This window comes from Petromyzon marinus, chromosome 11 (assembly GCF_048934315.1).
Source record: "Petromyzon marinus isolate PM22_M1 ecotype Great Lakes invasive population chromosome 11, UKy_Petmar_22M1.pri1.0, whole genome shotgun sequence".
Classification (NCBI taxonomy): Eukaryota; Metazoa; Chordata; class Hyperoartia; order Petromyzontiformes; family Petromyzontidae; genus Petromyzon; species Petromyzon marinus.
This window is the reverse complement of record NC_133677.1, coordinates 11,933,193-11,956,056: the sequence shown is the minus strand read 5'-3', so window position 1 is coordinate 11,956,056 and position 22,864 is coordinate 11,933,193. Positions and strand designations below refer to the sequence as shown.

The window sequence follows — 22,864 nt, the reverse complement described above, 5'->3', positions numbered from 1 at the left end:
GACATCGTGCCAAAAAAAAGACACGGTACGACGCGGAAAACACATTAGCGAGCGACACAGCAAAGACAAATATTTCCCGTATAGCCTTAACAAAATTTTGGGGCAAGTGCTGTCAGCGATTAGCACCTATGAAGACCGGCACGGCACACGCGACGGTGGGTGGCCAGCACCACGGCCTGCCACCCTTGTCTCCCCAGTGGCGATGTTTACACATCGCACCAGGTACTCATTTTAGGCTGAGGCAACCTAGGGAAGGCCTAGAACCGATTCAGATAATTGTCACTGGTGTTGGCCATGAGCAGGAATCGAACTCGGTGAAGCTGGGTATCGTAGCGCTGTGTGCAACCGCGAACACCTACGCAGCAGAAGGTTCCACTTTCAAATCCTAGTCAAGGGTCAACTCCGTTTTTCATCCCACTGAGGTCGATAAACACAGCGCTGTGCAGGTAGGGAGCTGCCCTTGTCCCATGGATGAACTGGCCCCCATCGTGTCAATGTGGATTATTCGCGAGTGGTACAGGGTCACTAACTGAGACGAGTGCTTGTGCTTAAGCTGTGATACTTTGCCACTTAGTCATTGGCTACATTGTACATAACCCCTTCATGTTATATACAAAACATACAATGTTGACTTAACCCATTAATAGTCATTATCTCTTTTCAACACCAACGTTATGAACGTCTGGGATGGATCGGTGAAGCCGTGGTGAATGCACTTTGTTATGAGTTCGATTCCCGGACAAGGTCATCCCTCATCCCCTACCTCCCCCACCCCCATCACCAACCCAGTCAACCAACACAGTCTATTGAACTCATCTAATAGAACAATTGAGATGTGCACACAATATATTCGGCAGGCACAATACTGCAAATTATTCCTTTGATGACTGAGAAAGCCTCCTGAGTTCAATAACATGATACAGGGACTCCTCTACTTACGAACTTTCAGAGATACGAACAAATGTATCTGTATGTCCAATTGTCTGTCGTAAGTTCAACTGCCGCGCAATAGATGGCGGTGGTGGCATTTACATCTGCAGAACGTGAAGAAGCAGTGGCATCTACATCTGCAGAACGTGAAGAACCAGTGGCATCTACGTCTACAGGACATTATACAACTTTGAAAGCCATTTCCCGTGTTTAGTGTACATGCCGTGCAACACGTTTGGAATCGAGTAAAGTTTGACTTACGAACACATCGACTAACGAACAGACATCTGGAACGTAACTCGTTCGTAAGTAGAGGAGGCACAGACCGCTCCAAGGGGGGTACAACAACCCCGCAGGCCTTAGTCCGGCCTCAATACTCCTGGGTCTATAGACGGGGGGGGGGGAATTGGGCTCACTGCCCCACACTCGTGGGGACTACGAGGAGCGGGAGGGCGTCAGTTATTATTATATAGGGAGGGAAAAATAATGGATCGGGGGCCGTCCATAAATGACGTCACGCACCTAGGTGGTGGGGGGGGGGTCAGACATTTGTGACGATGTGTGACGAGGGGGGGGGGGGTTGAGAAATCAAAATTCGCAACTTTAAATAAATATAGACAACACATTCTACTTAATTAAATACACTTTTTAATAAATGTTTTCTCTTACAACATCAGAGTGTATGCGCCACAATAAATACGCACTACAATGACAATAGTTTAAAGCATGTTTTATATATTTTTTTTGGGGGGGGGCAGAGTTTTATGACGTCATATTTCAGGGGGGGGGGTGGGACTTTTTGTGACGCCGTGTGACGAAGGGGGAGGGGGGGGTCAAAAATCGTCCAAAATCGCGTGACGTCATTTATGGACGGCCCCCTAAGGGACAAAAAGTAGGGGGAGCCTACACGGTCCTAATGTTCTTGTTCCGTCGAAGAAGTCCCGCGGGTTGTCAGTGCAATGTGGTGTCTTGCCTTTAATGCATCCCTTTGTACATCTGTGCATCTCTGCATCTCTCGGGGTGTCTACATATTTCTATGTTTGTCTGTGCGCTCACTGTACGCTCCACAGTTTCGGTCCCTGTGCAGGTTTTCCGCTTTTAAACACCGCTGTGTGCGATCTTCGAATCGGCCAAACGCGATGTTTCCCTTCTCAAACGTGATAGCGATCTAGCATGCCACTGCATCGCATTTTATGACGAAGGTAACACAATTTCTTCCCCATGTTTTCCACGCAGACATACTTCGTTATCTCAATTGTACGTCCGTCATTGATTCTTTCTAGCGCTCCTCCCAAATGCGGTGCACCTCGCGGTTTGCGCCAGGTCGAAGGCTTCACCGTCCCGAGACGATCACTGAGTCGGGAAGCGGTCGCAGACCAATCAACGACATTCATGAACAACGCCCGGTTTGGGCAATGCACGTGGCAGACGAGACCCGCACAACATTAACAGGCCAAACTCCGCTCGAGGACGCACGCTACCACCGACTCATTCGTACACACAGAGAGACAAAGATCCCCCGTGTATCCGTAAGGGGCCGTCCATAAATGACGTCACGCGATTTTGGGCGATAATTGACCCCCCCCCCGCCTCGCCTCGCCTCGTCACACGGCGTCACAAAAAGTCAGACCCCCACACCCCCCTCAAATATGACGTCACAAAGCTCTGCCCCCCCCCCCAAAAAAAAACATGTCATTGTAGTGCGTATTTAATGTGCCGCTGCACTCTGATGTTGTAGGAGAAAACATTTATTAAAAAGTCTAATTAAGTAGAACCTATATTCTTAGTTTTTTCGGTAAAGTCACGTTGAAGAGAAACAACAAAATAACAAAATATATATAAAAACAATAAAAAATTCTCACGACGTTTCGACCATAACTCAAACCGACACACCTGATGATGACCGTTTGAGTTATGGTCGAAACGTCGTGAGATTTTTTTATTGTTTTTATATATATTTTGTTATTTTGTTGTTTCTCTTCAACGTGACTTTACCGAAAAAACTAAGAATATGAATTACTGCAGTCACGAAAGCTTTAAATCAAAATTTAAGTAGAACCTGTTGCCTATATTCATTTAAAGTTGCGCATTTTGATGTGACGTCACATTTCTCAACCCCCCCCCCTCGTCACACATCGTCACAAATGTCTGACCGCCCCCCCCCCCAGGTGCGTGACGTCATTTATGGACGACCCCTAACACTACACGAGGGGGTGGGTGGCCAGCACCACGCCCGACCGCCTCCGATAAGCATGGTTTGCTACGTACGGTGCGAAAGAAGTTCGAAATACATACAGTGGCGATGTTTGCACACCGCACCAGGTACTCATTTGAGGCTGGGTCGACCTAGGGGAGGCCCAGAACCGGTTCAGATAATCGTCACTGGTGTTGGCCGTGAACAGGAATTGAACCCGGCTCTCTGGGCTTGTAATAATAATACATTTTATTTGTGAGCGCTTTTCTGAATACTCAAAGACACTTTACATAAAATCATAAAAGCAGCGAAAACAACATCAAATGGTAAAAACACTAAAAAAAACATCAAACTTAGCTAAACATTAAAAGCAATTTTAAAAAGGTGAGTTTGAGTCAATGATTTGAACGCTGGAAGGTCGGTGCAGTCACGGATTTGTTTTGGGAGAGAGTTCCAAAATTGAGGGGGCAGCTATAGAGACGGCTCTGTCGCCCCAGGTTCGACGCTTGGTCCTGAGAGGTGGAGTCAGGAGGTTGGCGTCAGATGAGCGAAGGCTACGGGATGGGTTGTGGCGGTGGAGCAGGTCAGTGAGGTAGGAAGGGGCCTGGTTACGAAGGGCTTTATGTGTGAGGAGGAGGAGGATTTTGAATTGAATTCGTTGTGGGACCGGGAGCCAATGGAGGTTCTGGAGGACAGGGCTAATGTGGTCACCGGTGCGGGTGTGAGTCAGCAGACGGGCAGCAGAGTTCTGGATGTACTGGAGTTTATTTCATGCTTTGGTTGAGGTGCCGTATAGGATGCTGTTGCAGTAATCGCAGCGCGCTACCGCTCTGCACAAGCACATGCTGTACACAGTGTGCGTGCTGTACCTGTGGACGCACAGCGAATGAGTAGGCACAGCTCCACGCCATTTAAGGTCTGTGCGTCGACTGCGATATACTAAACAGAAATCCCACTCGGGCAGGGCTCTTAAGAGGCTTCAGCTGCTGACCTCAGTTCCTTGGCATCGCAAAATGCTCAGCACAACAAGAATGCCCCCCCCCCCCCCCATATCTGCATACAATTGCGTGCTACGCATCCCGTCAACAACAAAACCATTCATCACTTTCTGTCCGTAGAGAGCTGGTTTTGAAAAAAATATATAGCACGCCCCGCACAATCTTGCCACCGCTGCTGACATCTGTGAAACCTACTGGACATCTGTGAAAAGGAGCTTTATAGCGCATCGGATTCCTCCAGTATAAATATTCTGATTTCTGAACATCCCAACAGCGGCGTCTGTGAACGCGTTTAGAGTGAGGGAAAAAAGTATTTGATTCCCTGCTGATTTTGTACGTTTGCCCACTGACAAAGAAATGATCAGTCTATAATTTTAATGGTAGGTTTGTTTGAACAGTGAGAGACAGAATAACAACAAAAAAATCCAGAAAAACTCATGTCAAAAAAAAGGGAAATAAGTATTTTACCCACTCTCAATCAGAAATATTTCTGGCTCCCAGGTGTTTTTATACAGGTAACGAGCTGAGATTAGGAGCACACTCTTAAAAGGAGTGCTCCGAATCTCAGCTTGTTACCTGTATAAAAGACACCTGTCCACAAGCAATCAATCAGATTCCAAACTCTCCACCATGGCCAAGACCAAAGAGCTCTCCAAGGATGTCAGGGACAAGATTGTAGACCTACACAAGGCTGGAATGGGCTACAAGACCATTGCCAAGCAGCTTGGTGAGAAGGTGACAACAGTTGGTGCGATTATTCGCAAATGGAAGAAACACAAAAGAACTGTCAATCTCCCTCGGCCTGGGGCTCCATGCAAGATCTCACCTCGTGGAGTTGCAATGATCATGAGAACGTTGAGGAATCAGCCCAGAACTACACGGGACGATCTTGTCAATGATCTCAAGGCAGCTGGGACCATAGTCACCAAGAAAACAATTGGTAACACACTACGCCGTGAAGGACTGAAATCCTGCAGCGCCCGCAAGGTCCCCCTGCTCAAGAAAGCACATATACATGCCCGTCTGAAGTTTGCCAATGAACATCTGAATGATTCAGAGGACAACTGGGTGAAAGTGTTGTGGTTAGATGAGACCAAAATGGCGCTCTTTGGCATCAACTCAACTCACCGTGTTTGGAGGAGGAGGAATGCTGCCTATGACCCCAAGAACACCATCCCCACCGTCAAACATGGAGGTGGAAACATTATGCTTTGGGGGTGTTTTTCTGCTAAGGGGACAGGACAACTTCACCGCATCAAAGGGACGATGGACGGGGCCATGTACCGTCAAATCTTGGGTGAGAACCTCCTTCCCTCAGCCAGGGCATTGAAAATGGGTCGTGGATGGGTATTCCAGCATGGCAATGACCAAAAACACACGGCCAATGCAACAAAGGAGTGGCTCAAGAAGAAGCACATGAAGGTCCTGGAGTGGCCTAGCCAGTCTCCAGACCTTAATCCCATAGAAAATCTGTGGAGGGAGCTGAAGGTTCGAGTTGCCAAACGTCAGCCTCGTAATCTTAATGACTTGGAGAAGATCTGCAAAGAGGAGTGGGACAAAATCCCTCCTGAGATGTGTGCAAACCTGGTGGCCAACTACAAGAAACCTCTGACCTCTGTGATTGCCAACAAGGGTTTTGCCACCAAGTACTAAGTCATGTTTTGCAGAGGGGTCAAATACTTATTTCCCTCATTAAAATGCAAATCAATTGATAACATTTTTGACATGCGTTTTTCTGGTTTTTGTTGTTGTTATTCTGTCTCTCACTGTTCAAATAAACCTACCATTAAAATTATAGACTGATCGTTTCTTTGTCAGTGGGCAAACGTACAAAATCAGCAGGGGATCAAATACTTTTTTCCCTCACTGTACCTGTGCGGAAGTCACTGCTGCTTGTGTTTTTGTTCCAAGCGCAGTGGCCGTCCCAGCATCTCCACCATAGGTCGTGCCCGACCACAGCGGAATGGCACCCGCAATTGTACGTACTTGTAATTGTACGTATATGTCGAACTTTATTTTCCACCGTGCGTAGCCAATCGTGCGAATCGGAGGTGCGGGGGGAAGGACAACAAAAAAAAAGCGGTTCGAAAGAAATGAGTTTTCAATCTAGATTTAAAAGTGCACAAGCTCCCAGTGGCTTCCTCATATCGGACGTAGGAGCGTTCCAGGCGGCCGCAGAAGCGCATCTGAAAGCGCGCGATGCGGCGATGAGGACCAGAGTTCACGTGATGGTTTATGCTCACTCGACAAGATCAGCGAGGTATTGACGTTCATTAAGAGAAGCGACATTAGCATATATATATATCTCTCTCTAGCTGTAACAATGTCACTAGATTACACGGAAGAGTGAACGTCACAACGTCACAACGTGTCCAAAATCCGGTGTCGTACCTACGCAGGTCGTTGCGCCGGCGACGTGCCTGAATTTTCTATGCTGGTGCACACGGCGCTGATGTCACTGCGACCTTGTCCGTTAGGCAGACAGCTGGAATTTAAAAGAAACCAATCAAAACCTTTAACTCCTTCGCTGCTAAGTCTGCTGGAAATCGGCGGATGGAATTTCAGGATGACTGAGCAGCTGTCAGTGCTTAGGACGCGCGAGAAATCAACAGATTATTTAACAACGGATGGACGAGCAGCGTTACATCATAATCGTGAACGTGACATCGTCACCTTTCGCTTGCATGTTGCCGGAGCCCAAAACCATAATCCTCCTAGACTCAACAATCCCACCATACAATACCGTAAAGTTCAGCCCCTTTGTGAATCCACTGCTGGATGAGGGTCTCCCTACACCGTCCAAGCAAAGTTGATTGACCGTACTTCACCGCACCGGTCAAGTGTTGGACCGCAGCACAGTAAAGGCCATTCGTGAGAAGCATAAGATGGTCTCAAGATTACCGTACACTTTACACAGATGCTGTCCTGCCGATTCACGACGTGGAATTGGTGACCTCACTGCTCGGCGGAAAAAAAAGAGCGTCCTTTATTTCCCGCAGCTTAATGTTTCAAAGGCACAGCCCGAGGACCGGGTAAGGGTGCTTCACAGCACAGAGGGCCCAGACCGAGACTGGGAAGGGAAAGTTACGTTCAAGATCCGCAGCCAAATAGCTTGCAAACAACCACGGGACAATATTCAGGCATTTAGGGGTGTAGCACTATGTACGTATGTTAAACTTTTTTTTGCACCGTATGTAGCTAACCCTGATCATCGGAGGTGCGGGAGAAGGACAACGAATTAAACACAAAAAGCAGTTACGAAGAAATGAGTTTCAATCTAGATTTAAAAGTGCATAGCCCCAGTTAGTTTCCTAATATCGGAAGGAAGAGCATTCCAGATGGCTGCAGAAGCGCATCCGAGCGCGCCCGATGCGGTAACCGTCTTCGTCCAATGGCTCTCCAGTGAGCGACTGCAGCAGAGGCCTTTGGCATTAATGTGAAGGTACAGTCAGCGAAATGAACTACTCCGATGTTGATTAATCGGTGCCGCTTTCAAAATAGTGGCCACCCCAACATCCTACCTCCTGAAGGTGGGCACCCCCCCCATCACCTCCCGTCCAGCAGCACACTTGGAAATCGAGGCGAGACTTTTTTTTTCCCCTGGAACTATTTTCATGTTATCTGATTAGTGATGGAAGAGATCATCAGTAGAGTAACCGATTAGAGAAATAATTGGATATATCCCAGCTGTAGTGAAGATATCTTACGGGACAATGCGCCGAGAAGAAAGTTTGTGAAGACAAACTATGTATGACTTTTGTAGTTTTCATTCTGAAATTGTACACATACAGGAGACCCTTGAATAGCGCGGGTTTATCGTTCGCGGGTTCGACCTATCGCGGGCAAACTCTCTCTGTAAAGCGATTTAGTTATCGAGGGGGTTATTTTTGGCCTTTAGTGGGTATACACCAAGGCCGTAATCTCCATATATATAAAAGGCAAAGTTGTGAATATGTGCGTCTGTTCAAAATGTTTAGCGTACTTCCCGACATGCAACAAACTGGACATTTGCCATGTGGGTACTTTCCAGACTGTCCACCATGCAAAAAATATTTTTAAAAATATACTTTTGTGGGGTTTTTTTTTGGGGGGGGGGGGAGCTCAATAATGTATATATTTTTTGCACGGCAAGTGAGCTGTGACGTCAAATCTGTCATGTGACCCACGCAGTTGGAAGCGTAACGCATTGTAGTGTAGCGGTTAGCGCTACGCTGCGCTACGAACCCGGCGACCCGAGTTCGATTCCCGCTCACGGCCACCACCGGCCTCCCCTAGGTCGACTCAGCCTCAAACGAGTAACTGTTGTGGTGTGAACATGGCCACTGGCGAGACAAAGGCGGCCGGGCGTGATGAATCCAAGTCTCGGGCGAAGCCGGGTAGTAAAGCTAGTAATAATATATATTGGGGGGGGACACACATCCCCCCCCCCCCAATATTCAAATATGCTCAAAATGTCCCACCCAATATATTGCTATAAAAATATTTTAAAATAATAATTGCTATGCTATGTAAATAAAAATAACAATTTGCTAAACCTTGCCCACAATATCTGGACTTGTCTTCATATAACAACGCATAGGTTTTTGTGTATATGATTGTGGTTATGGTTGTACTTTATTAATCCCTAATCTCAAACTTTACATACAATGAAACAAGAAAAGGTAAAAAAATAAAAAACAGAGCAATGTAATACAATACACTACTAGACATTGTTTAAAAAAAAATTATAACAAGTCCATCCCATGTGTTAGCGAATTTTGAAATATTTTAGGCAGGAAATTAGTGTTCAAATTTAGATTTTTTCTGGGGGGGGGGGAGCCCAGATCCCCTGGAAGATTTGGTCTCCCCCAATGTTGACTCCATGGCTACGTCCTTGGTATACACGGAGGTATCACTCTCGAGTGATGGTGTCGTCTGGCTGATCCTGTGGTGCCGAGCAGGCGAGGGACACGAGGCAGTCAGTGGCACCTCAACCTTTGCCGTGCAAGCAAAGACCCCCCCCGGTGAAGCCTGTAACAGTCTGTAGGGGCAAGTGCTGCGTAGGCGAACAGCACCTGTGAAGGTCGGCACTGTGGCACACGACAGGGGGTGGGTGGCCAGCACCACGCCCGGCCGCCTTTGTCTGCCCAGTGAAGACGTTTGCACATTGCACCAAGCACTCATTTTAGGCTGAGGCGACCTAGCAGAGGCCCAGGACCGATTCAAATCATTCATTATCGGTCCTGGTGTTGGGTTTGAGCTAATCATCGGACTGGGGTCGCCGGGTTTCTAGTAGGGCTCAACGATTTTTTGGAAAATATGTAATTGCGATTTTTCTGACAGATATTGCGATTTGATTTGCGATTACATATTTTTGGTAAGTCAAGCTTCAGTTCAATATTCACTGTGTAATAGATTTAAAACATGTGATGGAACATTGCCACATGATACCATCAACATATGAACTGCTCGAGATATTCTAATGCAAGGATGAGAACTTAAAATATATCAATTGCTTCCAACATTTATTTATATATATTTAAAAAAAATCGAAATAGAACAATCAAACATAGAACAATTGTTAAGTTAAATAAATAAAGTTATAATAATAAAACAATTCCAATAAGCAAGTAATAGGACTTTTCAAATCGCAAAAAAAATCGCAGCTTTTGCGATTTGCTAATCCCATTGTTTCAAATTGCGATTTCGATTTGAAATCGATTAATCGTTCAGCCCTAGTTTGTCGCACAGCGCGTTAACCGTTGCACTACCGCTCCACACTCGCGGACAAGCACACACACACACACTCTCACTTTGGATCATCATCATCATCATCACTAAGTACAGTATTTATACTACGAGTTATTGTCTAGGAAAACATTTTTATATCGGGTTTTTTTACATGTTTATTTTAAAATATATATTTTTCGTTCATTTGGCATACAGTACAGTCATTATTTCTACTGTTATGTCTCTGGTTGCCGTGTGCCTTAACCCCATTATTTAGGTAAGGCCCAAGCTATTGAATATCGCGATTTTTGGCTTTCGTGGCACTTTCCAAGAACGTAACCCAACCTGCGACATTCAAGGGTCTCCTATGCTGCACACATGTATCTGAACTCTAAATTAAATTCGAAACTTGTGCGATAGAATGTTTATGGAGGACCACGTTTAACCTTCAAATTTGCTGTCGCCATCCATCACCGAGTTCCGAGATGAATAAATGAGGGCTAAAAAGCGCCAAAAGTGGCGCGGAAAAGACAAAAACGGTGTTGGCAGCACACTTAATGGGAAAGTTAAGCAGTTAATTCTTTTTCACATTCCAGACGGCAGCTCCGAGAGGAAAGAACGCGAGCAGAAGAGTGGGGTGGGTGCGGGCAGATGACATCAAAATAAGTCACCAAGCGTGAGTATTTTATATCGGTGTCATCGTCATGAGTCGAGGAACATGACTGCACGATTGCCGACCTTTGAATCAGCGAGGACACCTGCACGATGAAGTGGTGATTAAGTTCAAAATTCCAATTGATCCCAAAGCTAGATGCATGTATAAATAGAATAATTCCAGGCTGTAGGCAGTGCAGATACACATTTTTTTATGAAGGATGGCTGTGCCAACTAAACTGTCATGTCCTCCCCTATTCTGCAGTTTGTATTCATTGGTTTGTTCGTGGAAAAAAGTTGGCTAATTTATTTCTGCAAGGCTGCTCTGGGTGTACAATGCAGCCTGTATGTATGTATGTTGAACTTCTTTCGCACCGTACGTAGCCAACCGTGCTAATCGGAGGTGCGTGTGCAAATCAGAGGTCTGGAGCGGCGGCCGAATTAGATTGTTACAAAAACTCAAATGTATTTCATATTCCAAAGCTCGTCAGCCCGTAAAATACAGATGTGCATTAAAATATATATTTCAAAGATCAAATTATAGACTAGTTAGCAATGAACGTTTAAATGTTTTTTACGTTTGTTATTGTGAGACTAGGCACTAGAAAAGGGAAATCAGTGATCACTAAAATACTTACGATTCATTTATGTGATTTATTGGAAACAAGCTCACACAGATGTATTATCTCTTTCACAAGGCACATTTGGGAGCATATTTTGCCATCATGTTGGGAGAGTTATGAATGAATAGTTTAACATTCATGTGTTTTTTTTTGTTAATGGCCGAAACATTCCATCTGGGATATTATTTATGAGAACAACTCAAAGGTGCGAAAGAGGCTGAAAAGCAGAGCCGGAGCTGTCCAGGGCTGAGGCCTGGAAAATATTTCCCTCCTGCCGCCAACCCCGGCTCCAACCCACTCAGCATCGACAGTCGGGAGTGTGACAGGCGGGTTTAGCGGCCTCGGAATATATTCCATGAGCAATTAAGCCCCGCTGAAAACGAATTACTATCTATATAAATACACTATGCTGTCAAATAAATAGGATACACAATACCACGGGGAGATGGCAGAATACATTGAAAGCCCAACAGACCGTACTTAGAGGATGGGGGAGGGCATGCGTGCAGATGGGTAGGCCGTCTGTACCAGACGGATAAGGCTGGGTGCCACGTGAGTGAAAAGACGCATTGATTCATTGATCAACGTTGATTTTTTTTTTGTAGGCGAACGATACGTGCGTACAAAGTGCAATACACGTTTGCGTGACGCGAATTATATGTCGATGGTCGTAAATTTAGGCTGAGTAAACCAACCCCAACTGCACAAATGAAACGGCGCGAAAGAGAAAATAAAAACGGGACGCATATGAACAGATTGTTGAATCAGATAGCGTCGGCGAGTTGGCAAGGCGTAGACCTCAAGCCAGGTGAACGGGCACTGCGAGGAGAGACCTTTGAGGTCAGTCGTCCACTCGCAAGCAGGAGAGTGGTCTACCAGAAGAAATGAAATCATGGTGAAATGCGGCAGCATCAACCAAACCGGCTACAATGACCTCTTGACCTTGGCCAATGAAACCAAGTTCATCATCATCATCATTGTCAGCCACGATCTATCCACTGCTGAATAAAGACCTCTCCAAGCCATTGCCACTATTCCAATCTCGTGCTGCAACAATTCATCTCGCACCTGCAAACAAGCTGATGTCTCAGCTCCACCTCCGCAACCAGCTTCTTTGTTGGTGTTGAAAGGTGAAAGGACTACACGTTCAGCCTTTTCAGGGTAGTGAGTGGATTCAGCGCAGTTAATGAATGGATGACTTTGCAAACTGACGACCAAGTTGCTAAGTCAGAGGTTGTTACTACCGATAAGGTAAGAACATGGGGACCAACAAAACAATAAACTAACCTATTTTTTTTTATTTTAGCAGGTAAGCCCCACTGAACTACATAGCTCATTTTCAGAAGCACCCTGGCCACAAATGATAGCTCAACGAAATGGCTTATCACGTGTAAATTTATGACAGCCAAAAACTCTTAAGCGCACATTTCTAAATGTGGATGGGGAAAAGCGGAGGGCGCGGAGAAAAATACACGCCAACACGGGGACCGCATGCAAACTCCAAATATACAGGCGTCAGGGTTGGGATTGAACCTACGATTCCTGCATACTAGGCGAGGCAGATAACATCTCGCTACCGTGGCACCACCGGTGCCCCTGTGGAAATGATCATAGTGGCGAGTGACGTGGGCACGGCAGTTACATCAATAGCAGTGGCTACCCCCCTTGAGTGGAAAATGTGGTGCTTTATCGCATGCGCAGCAATTTATTATTGGTACTGCATTCTCCGAATTATGAGATAAATAAAAATGTCCCCTCTATGGTAAAGCAAAAGTGATGGGTTTGTGGCTCATAATCTATTATATGTATGTGCGCATCTATGTTAGCAGATTTGTGACACTGAGCACAGTTTTGGGGTGCGTCTTAATTTCCGATGCGTCTTATAATCCAGTGACTACCGTAATGTTGTACTACACAGGCAGCCAATCGAAAATTTTAGCCAATTTTGGCTAAAAATACGAACGCACCCTATCGCTGTGACCTTCCCATTGGGAAAAATAAACCGCTCCACTTTCATCAGGTGGCCAATCAATTACATTCTTGATTTAACCTTACCGGAAAATCCATTCGTATACATTACCCCATTGGGAAGGTTGTGCTTAAAAGCAATGGGTTGCAATGGGGGCGAGCGGCTTTAGCGGCGGTAAATGGCACGATCGTTACAATAAAACAGGCCGACGAAGGAGACTAAAACTAACGGGTGATCATATATGGAGCTACGATTAAAACGGGCGATGTACGTTCAGAGTGGGCAATGATCGGCATTCAAATCTGATATCAACGCAGTAATAAATTCATCGACCTTGGTTTCTTGTTTGTTCACATATTCCTGACCTCGATTAGGTCCACGCCACGAGGCTGAAATGCGATTGGACGCCGGCAGCAGCCGATGCCCCATCGATGAACTAACACCGCTATTCTTCTGGCACCGCGGTTTCCAGAAATCCGCCAGCTCTTCAGAAACGGCGAGCTTCGATTCCTCGAGAGCAGCGCCAGTTTATTCAATCTGCTCTGCTTGAACACCTGCTCCCACATTGCTTGGCTCTTCGTGCATGCATGGGTGCCGCAGGTGGTGAGATGTTAACTACCTCGCCCGGTATACAGGAGGCTGTGGGTTCGATCCCGACCCTGCCACCTGTATATTTGGGGTTTGCATGTTCTCCCCGTGGTCGTGTGGATTTACATCACGTGGAAATGTATAGCAGCCAAGTAATCTAAAAGCATGTTTCTAAATGTGGAGGCAAAAAACCGAGGACCCAGAAAAAAAATCCACGCAACTACGGAGAGAACACGCAAACTCCAAATAGAAGTCAATGGCGAAGGATTGCCCATGGTGCGGCTCGAGGATAGCTGAAGACAAGACAAGCAGGGTCTGGATCAAACCCACAATCCCCTGCATACCAGGCGAGGCAGTTAACATCTCGCCAACGTGGCTCCCTTTAATCTGCAAGTATTGGGAAAACCTGTTTAGAAGATGGAGCTTTCTTAATTTCTATTTCCTACCGTCAGGACATTAATGTTGGGGACTTGTAGACCAAGCAACATTACAGCACCTTAACCACTGTGCAGTACAGGTTTTGCTCGCTCTATGCAGTTGTAGATGCATTCCAAAAAAATGGATCACAAGGCGAATCAATACGAGACAGCTGCTTGCCCAGTAACGAGTACGGTACACACACACAATGTTGTCCCACGTCCGACCACAAAGCCGAATGCTGAGTGAATTCAAACTGCACAGAGTGAAATTTTTGAAATCGCACAAACCGAACCCACATAAAGCGAGGGAAATCTGGTCAGCGAATGAAGATGAGCACCACCGCTTATCTTTCAGATGTACTTCACAATGAAGTTACTGTTTGACGAAGGCTGAACGGTGTCATGTTTTTTTTATTATGGTAGCTTGCAATATTATTGGCATGGTGCAAACAGTACCAAGTAAACATTATTCAGCAATTTTTTTTACGGCTTGGAATGAGAGCATACCCATTTAAAGCCCAATTACAAAAGCAACACAAACATTTTAGAGAGGCTTTAAAGTAACTTCATTACATGCTCTATTTGCTTACAATGACTTTTACCCGATTGGGCAAGTGCCTGGTCTACACTGGGAGTCTTGTGAAGGTGAACCTGCTGCTGCTGTTGTTGTTTCCGTATGGGGGCACAAACAAAGAGTCCCGTGATTAGTCGATCTTATTCATGGCAGCGTTCCACAACAAGGTCACTCGCACACACGGCAGGCATTCTGCTGTGACTCTTTATGCTCGTTCAGCTGCACAAAACCCTTCAAGGTTAAAGTGAAAAACAAAGTTTAAAATATGCCACGTGTGCAGCGCTTCCACTCAGCTCCAAATTAACGTTCTCAAAAACAAAACATTCTAAAGCCTAACAAATGTTTTTTCATGTTTAAGATGGAAATGCAGTCTGACCCTAGGCCCAGATGAGACGTGCGTGTCGCGGCCAGTAAAATGTAAAAGCCAAGCGCTAGTTTTTGTCTCCCAAGTTTTAGCTAACTCCTTTGATCAAATTGGCCGTAACTTTATAATTTACATCTCTAATAGCAACACATATTTGAGCTGAAATCTCTTTTAAATCGGATCATCATTTCGGGAGTTATCATGGCCCAGTTGGAGCATGAGATTTTTAAAGCAAGCTTAGAGGCTGATATAGAACAGATGCAGAACGGATGAGTTTCATATTTCACCATTTATAATTTTTTACGGCAGTTTAAGAAAGTGCAACATGACAATATTTTTGGCCGGAAAAATGCAGAACCGTTGTCATGTAACTTATGTCGCTTCCAAAATATAAAATACTTTTGGATCGTACAAAATGTTGCATCTAGACTTGATTTTCAATTGCATCTGAAAATTGGGAGCACATCCCAAGAATGTACTACACATTACAGAAACGGTTGCTGCTAGGCCTCGGCAAGGTAAGGTAAAAGGTAAAAACAACGAGCCTACCTTTACCCTACCTTTTACCTTACTACAATACAATCACTCTACCCTTACCTTTTACCCTTTAGCAAGGTAAGGTAAAAGGTAAAAGTTCAAAAGCAACGAGTCTACCTTTACCCTACCTTTTACCCTTACCCCATACAAATTACCCAATTACAGGGTAATTACTGGGGTACTACACATGAACAAGGTTTATAACAGGTAAATGCTAGGTAGTGCGCTTCATTCACATAGAAGACTCTCGATGATTCCAATTTTAAATGAAGGCCACGGAGTGTGCCACGGAGCTTTTAGCGAGCGGTAAACAGGGTATTTACTGGGTAATATTTCGCGCTACCTTTACCCTACCGGGTAATTCTTCCACGCTACCTTTACCATACCCTTTACCTTACCCCTTGGCGTGGTCGACACCTTTATCTTTACCCTTTTACCCAGTAAAAAGGGTAAATTACCTTACCTTGCCGAGGCCTAGTTGCTGCTGAGAATTAAAAACAACTAAATAGACAGCAGTTGTATAATAAGTTACTGCCTCCTTGCTCAATCGAGTAATGAGATGGTGCCCATCTCTGACAGCAACCCTAAGACAGTTGTGGAAATTCCACAGTTCCTTGGAAGGGGTCAGTCTCATAATAGGCTGACCAATTTTGATATTCCACAAATTGGCACTCATTACACCAACGACAGGGGGATGGGTTGTGTTGACCCCAATCTGGATTCTAACTCTCAACCTGATTGTAAGGTGTGTGCTCATGTTGATTGCCTGCACTCTATAAAATAATAACAAATATAGTCCATGACGGTCGTACAATTCTGCTTAACACCATTAGCGCGACAGTGCACAGCAGCACTGCGTTACTATAATTGTCCGTAGAAAATAGGCCGTCTGAAAGGAAACAATATAGCCATCAGTCAACAGAGGAGCAATATTCACGCTTTACCATTGGCAACCGTGCGGACAAATGTATTTTTGCACAACAATTGTATAAACTGTCATGAGTAAGCCATTGTGTATCCAACCTGAGGCCTGTGTAACCAACTGGGTGCTGAGGGCACGGAAATCAGTTCCGAGTCCACAATGAAGCACAACTGGCAATATCAAACATTGTACGCACCCGTACCAGACCATCAGAGTATAATATAAAACATTGACCTTGAAGGCTTGTCAACAAAAACATTTTCTCTCGGTTAATGCATTTATGTATTTCGATAGCGGAATACTATATGGCAGTATGTGTATTTTTGGTATCACGTCAGAAACAATTATATTCTAGTATTTCATTGTTGCCTTTTATTCAAACACAGTAAAGGCTTCATCTTCTTGGTTACTTTCGGTAGAGTCACGTAGAGGTGAAATAATAAAATAATAAAAATCAAACATAATGAAATAAAATTCTCACGACATTTCGGCCACAACACAAGCAGCCGTCCTCAGCTGAAGAAACAGAGCTGTCGGAAAGACAGCGCTCCAATGAACACTGCTAAGCTTGGCAGCGTCTTTTAAGCTGGGTGGGAGGAGCAGAGCGCCTTGACAAAGGAGTTTACATATCAACAGAAGAATTTAGCATTGAAGTAGCTAAGTTAATGTGATAGATTAGGAAGTGGCTATGTTAAAGTCAGAGTTTACATATCAACAGAGGCATTTAGTATATTAACGCTAAATAACTGCAACTACCCAACTATCATACAATAAACCGATGTGAAAGAACTAAATATAAACTACATCAATATAATCAATGTACTCAATATATTCTCCAGTAAGTTGAGCTATTAACATTAAGTAACTGGGTATACACTACACTATATAATGACTACCATATAGTGAACCGATACAAAATTTAAATATAAACTACATCAACATCATCAATATACTCAATATACTCTCCAATAAGCTGAGCTACGAACAATAAGTCATTATACATTACACTTCTATGTCGCAAAAAATATTATAATATGCCTCCAACTAATCTGTTTTCTTACATCTCACGACTATACCCCGTATTATAAACTGCCATAGACAGACCCAAACATTGAATTATACACTGCGTTACTATACACTACCCTATACTTTAGACTATAATATTAGACTTGTAATATTACACTATGTATTATTCTACCAACCCTACTGTATACCACACTGCTGTATATTCACTATACAATTACGATACCATATATTACCTTATAAATTATATTAAACATTACACTGTTATACTATTTATTATTATACAATATGCTATAACCCATACCAATGACCTAAAGGCTCTCTTATTTCCACATAGTAGTCGCTCACTGAGACAAGGTTATGAGGAAGATGCCATTAATATTATTTGGAATTTGAGGCATGACACACACTGCTTTGCTATTGTTAATTACAGCATGTTACGGATATTACTCAATGGCTACTTTACATCATATACGTACTGTAGTAAAATAACTAGGTTTGATGCTTTCGTGACTGCAGGAATTAATCTTTGTTTTTTTCGGTAAAGTCACATAGAAATAAGAAAAAATAAAATTACATAATATACGACGTTTCGATTGCAACACAAGCAATCATCATCATGTAGAGGAAAACACATAACCGCAGATATATATACAGACCTTAAGTAGAGGGAATTAACACAGATAATATACCAGGGGATACTGAGAGACGGAACATCACACTAAATCAAACAGGGTTTAGCAAAATTTGGAAACTATATAAAGCAACACAGACGGTCGGTTAAAACACAATTAAAATTAAAATATAAACTACATCAATATCATCAATATACTCAATATACTCTAACCGACCGTCTGTGTTGCTTTATATAGTTTCCAAATTTTGCTAAACCCTGTTTGATTTAGTGTGATGTTCCGTCTCTCTGTATCCCCTGGTATATCTGTGTTAATTCCTTCTACTTAAGGTCTGTATATATCTGCGGTTATGTGTTTCCTCTACCTGATGATGATTGCTTGTGTTGCAATCGAACGTCGTATATTATGTAATTTTCTTTTTTATTTTTCTTATTTCTACGTGTAGTAAAATAGCCAAATTTATCTCGAAACATTAATTTTTATTGGTTTAGAAATATGTGCTTCCTTTAAACGTTCACCACATGAAGCCCACCAGGGCTGAGAGATAAGCGACGTCTGCTTATTTATTCTTTACTTGACGTAACAATATTTTTTTTTGTTACAGAGTTCTTTTGCTTCTTGAAGAGGACTCAGCTTTGAAGATGGGGTACGCTTACCAACGACACGTGACAACCCACCTGCATTTCTTTAGCAAGCTAGACTGATGATGATGATGATGACGAGACCCTCAAGGTCATAACTGGTTCAGAGTTTGCTTGCTTAAAATACATGCTGCTGGATAACATTTGTCTGAAAACCCCAGTGGCTGATGACCTTTTTTGTGTACAGTATATTTATGTGCAGAGACAAATGGAGATATATTTATTGATAGTTGTAATGTTCTACAATCCACTAATCCTTATCAGACTTCAGCCAAATTCAAGATGACCTCACTCAGGATTGCATTTCAATAGACTATGAGCATGATCACGGGTTGCTTACATATGGTGCGAGAGAAGTTCAACATACAACATCCCTCAAACGCTACTCAATGTCGAACTGGAGGCTTGGCCCCCGAGATCAGAGGCTACCTTTCCCTTCACGAACCTTCTTTGCGATTTCTAAGTCCACATAATTCCCTGTGCAAACTCCAAGCACGTATACGACTGTGTATGTGTAATGTTACACGGCAATCATCTGTGCTCGTGGAGTATTAGAATACGGAGGTAAATGTAATGCACAACAATCCGAGCAGCCCAAGTTCAACGTTGAACAGTGTATTTGTCTCGATTTAAAGCTTTCGTGACTGCAAGGATTCATCTTCTTTGGTTCTTTCGGTAAGGTCGCGTAGAATGAGAATAAAATAATAAAATAACACAATAAAATTCTCACGACGTTTCGGCCGCTTGCGTTGTGGCCGAAACGTCGTGAGAATTTTATTGTGTTATTTTATTATTTTATTCTCATTCTACGTGACCTTACCGAAAGAACCAAAGAAAGTGTATTTGTCATCAATACTATTCCTCAATTAATGGAAGATCAGGGATTCACCAAACTGCGAATGTGGTGAGGTGCAAACCGTCACGCATACTCTGGTGGAACGAGCGAACTACTCCACTCAGCTACTCCAACTCAGCCACGCGTATACTGGGGGAACAAGCGAACTACTCCACTCAGCTCCCAACCCGGATGCCGTGGAATGGCTAACAACAATTAATCAAACTAGATTCGAAGCTTTCGTGACTGCAGGAATTACTCTTTGGTTATTTCAGTAAAGTAACGTAGAAAGAAAATAAATTAAATAATAGAATACGACGTTTCGATTGCAACACAATCAACCATCATCAGGTAAGAATGAATGAGAAATAGAATGCAATACAACACAGAGAGTCGGCTTTCACAACAGCCAACAGCCTACCTGGTTGATTACGTTCTTCCAAAGATTGCTAAATTTGAGAGACAAAACAAAGACAAGACAAGCAGAGAGAGACTCACACAGAGACACAGAGAGAGACACACATAGACACATAGACACACAAGCAGAGAGAGACTCACACAGAGACACAGAGAGAGACACACATAGACACACAGACAGCCACACAAGCAGAGAGAGACTCACGCAGATACAAACAGAGAGAGACACACACAGAGACAAACAGAGAAAGACACACACATAAACACAAAGACAGACATACAAGCAGAGAGAGACTCACACAGAGACACAGAGAGAGACACACATAGACACACAGACACACAAGCAGAGAGAGACTCACACAGAGACACAGAGAGAGACACACATAGACACACAGACAGACACAAGCAGAGAGAGACTCACACAGAGACACAGAGAGAGACACACATAGACACACAGACACACAAGCAGAGAGAGACTCATACAGAGACAAACAGAGAGAGAGACACACACATAGACACACAGACAGACACACAAGCAGAGAGAGACACACAGAGACACAGAGAGAGACACACATAGACACACAGACAAACACACAAGCAGAGAGAGACTCACACAGATACAAACAGAGAGAGAAACACACACATAGACACACAGACAGACACACAAGCAGAGAGAGAGACACACACAGAGACAAACAGAGAGAGAGAGACACAACATAGACACAGACAGACACACAAGCAGAGAGAGACACACACAGAGACTCAGAGAGAGACACACATAGACACACAGACAGACACACAAGCAGAGAGAGACTCACACAGATACAAACAGAGAGAGACACACACACAAAGACACACAGACAGACACACAAGCAGAGAGAGACACACAGAGACACAGAGAGAGACACACATAGACACACAGACAGACACACAAGCAGAGAGAGACTCACACAGATACAAACAGAGAGAGAGACACACACATAGACACACAGACAGACACACAAGCAGAGAGAGACTCACACAGAGACACAGAGAGAGACACACATAGACACACAGACAGACACACAAGCAGAGAGAGACTCACACAGAGACAGAGAGAGACACACATAGACACACAGACAGACACACAAGCAGAGAGAGACTCACACAGAGACACAGAGAGAGACACACATAGACACACAGACAGACACACAAGCAGAGAGAGACTCACACAGATACAAACAGAGAGAGACACACACATAGACACACAGACAGGAACACAAGCAGAGAGAGACTCACACAGAGACACAGAGAGAGACACACATAGACACACAGACAGACACACAAGCAGAGAGAGACTCACACAGAGACAGAGAGAGACACAAACATAGACACACAGACAGACACACAAGCAGAGAGAGACTCACACAGATACAAACAGAGAAAGACACAACATAGACACAGACAGACACACAAGCAGAGAGAGACTCACACAGAGACACAGAGAGAGACACATAGACACACAGGCAGAGAGAGACTCACACAGAGACAGAGACACAACATAGACACACAGACAGACACACAAGCAGAGACACACAGAGACAAACAGAGAGAGACACACAACATAGACACACAGACAGACACACAAGCAGAGAGAGACACACACAGAGACACAGAGAGAGACACACAACTCTCTCTGCTTGTGTGTCTGTCTGTTCAGTTCCATTTATTTGGTACAGCCCTGTGAGCCATTCGGCTCTTGAATCGGGTGCAACCGCAACAAACAAAAAACATGAACAAGAAAACATCTTAAAGTGACTATGTGACAGTCACCCATGTGTGTCTCCGTGTCTCTGTTTTGTCTCTCTCTCAAATTTAGCAATCTTTGGAAGAACGTAATCAACCAGGTGGGGTGTTGACTGTTGTGTTAGCCGACTCTCTGTGTTGTATTTCCTTATATTTCTAAGTTTACTATGTTTGTTTTCTCTTTCATTTCTACCTGATGATGGTTGCTTGCGTCACAATCGAAACGTCGTATTCTATTATTATTTAATTTATTTTCTTTCTACGTGACTTTACCGAAAGAACCAAAGAGTAATTCCTGCAGTCACGAAAGCTTCGAATCAAGTTTGAACCATCTCTACGGGGAGGATTTGCCTCACTACCCATCCTTAACTTCTAATTTAGCAATCTTTGGGAGAACGTAATCAACCAGGCTATGCGTTAACTGTGTGTTAACCGACTCTCTGTGTCGCATTGCATTACACTTCCTAATTTTACTAAATTTGTTTTCTCAAACTTCCTATTCCTCTCTCTAAATGTTGCGGTGCTTGTTTCTTTATAAGTCCATTGTCTCTCCTCCAGCCGCTATGGGCAGGAATTCCACACAATTCTCTCATTAGTAATAGGTTTTTACCCTTTTATCTGGCACAAAAACTGACACCTTTATACAAGGGATCATGTTTGCAATAACCACAACACAAGCAGTCAAAATGCAAGCAAAAAAGACAACTCTGATAATAATATGCACTGTCCTTGAATTTGATTGGTCCACACCCGAGACGGCTTTTCTTAGAGCCTAGTCTCCACTGGTGTTGGACCAGAAGACGCCAAAAGGCGTACAACTCAAAAAAACAGCGCACCATCAGAGTATTGAGAGCTCGGGGTAAGCACTTACATTATGAGACCTCCTTTGCCAGTAACAAGATATAGTAATAGGTTTTACCCTTTTATCTGGCACAAAAACTGACACCTTTAAACGTCGTATTCTATTATTATTTAATTTATTTTCTTCCCACGTGACTTTACCGAAAGAACCAAAGAGTAACATTAATCATACAATTGTAGCCCTGC

General features: G+C 43.9%; 1 protein-coding gene across 3 annotated transcripts in view; it reads right to left on the bottom strand.

The window, feature by feature from the left end:
- LOC116941211 (rho-related BTB domain-containing protein 2-like) overlaps positions 1-22,864 on the bottom strand; it is a 102,611-nt gene that overhangs the window by 64,295 nt on the left and 15,452 nt on the right. Inside the window, exon 2 of one of the 3 annotated variants that reach the window (XM_076066375.1) lies at positions 6,514-6,607. The exons of the other annotated variants lie outside the window; for them this stretch is intronic. The gene's annotated coding sequence lies outside the window, so the exon portion shown is untranslated. The remainder of the gene's footprint in view (positions 1-6,513; positions 6,608-22,864) is intronic. 3 annotated transcript variants of the gene reach the window in all.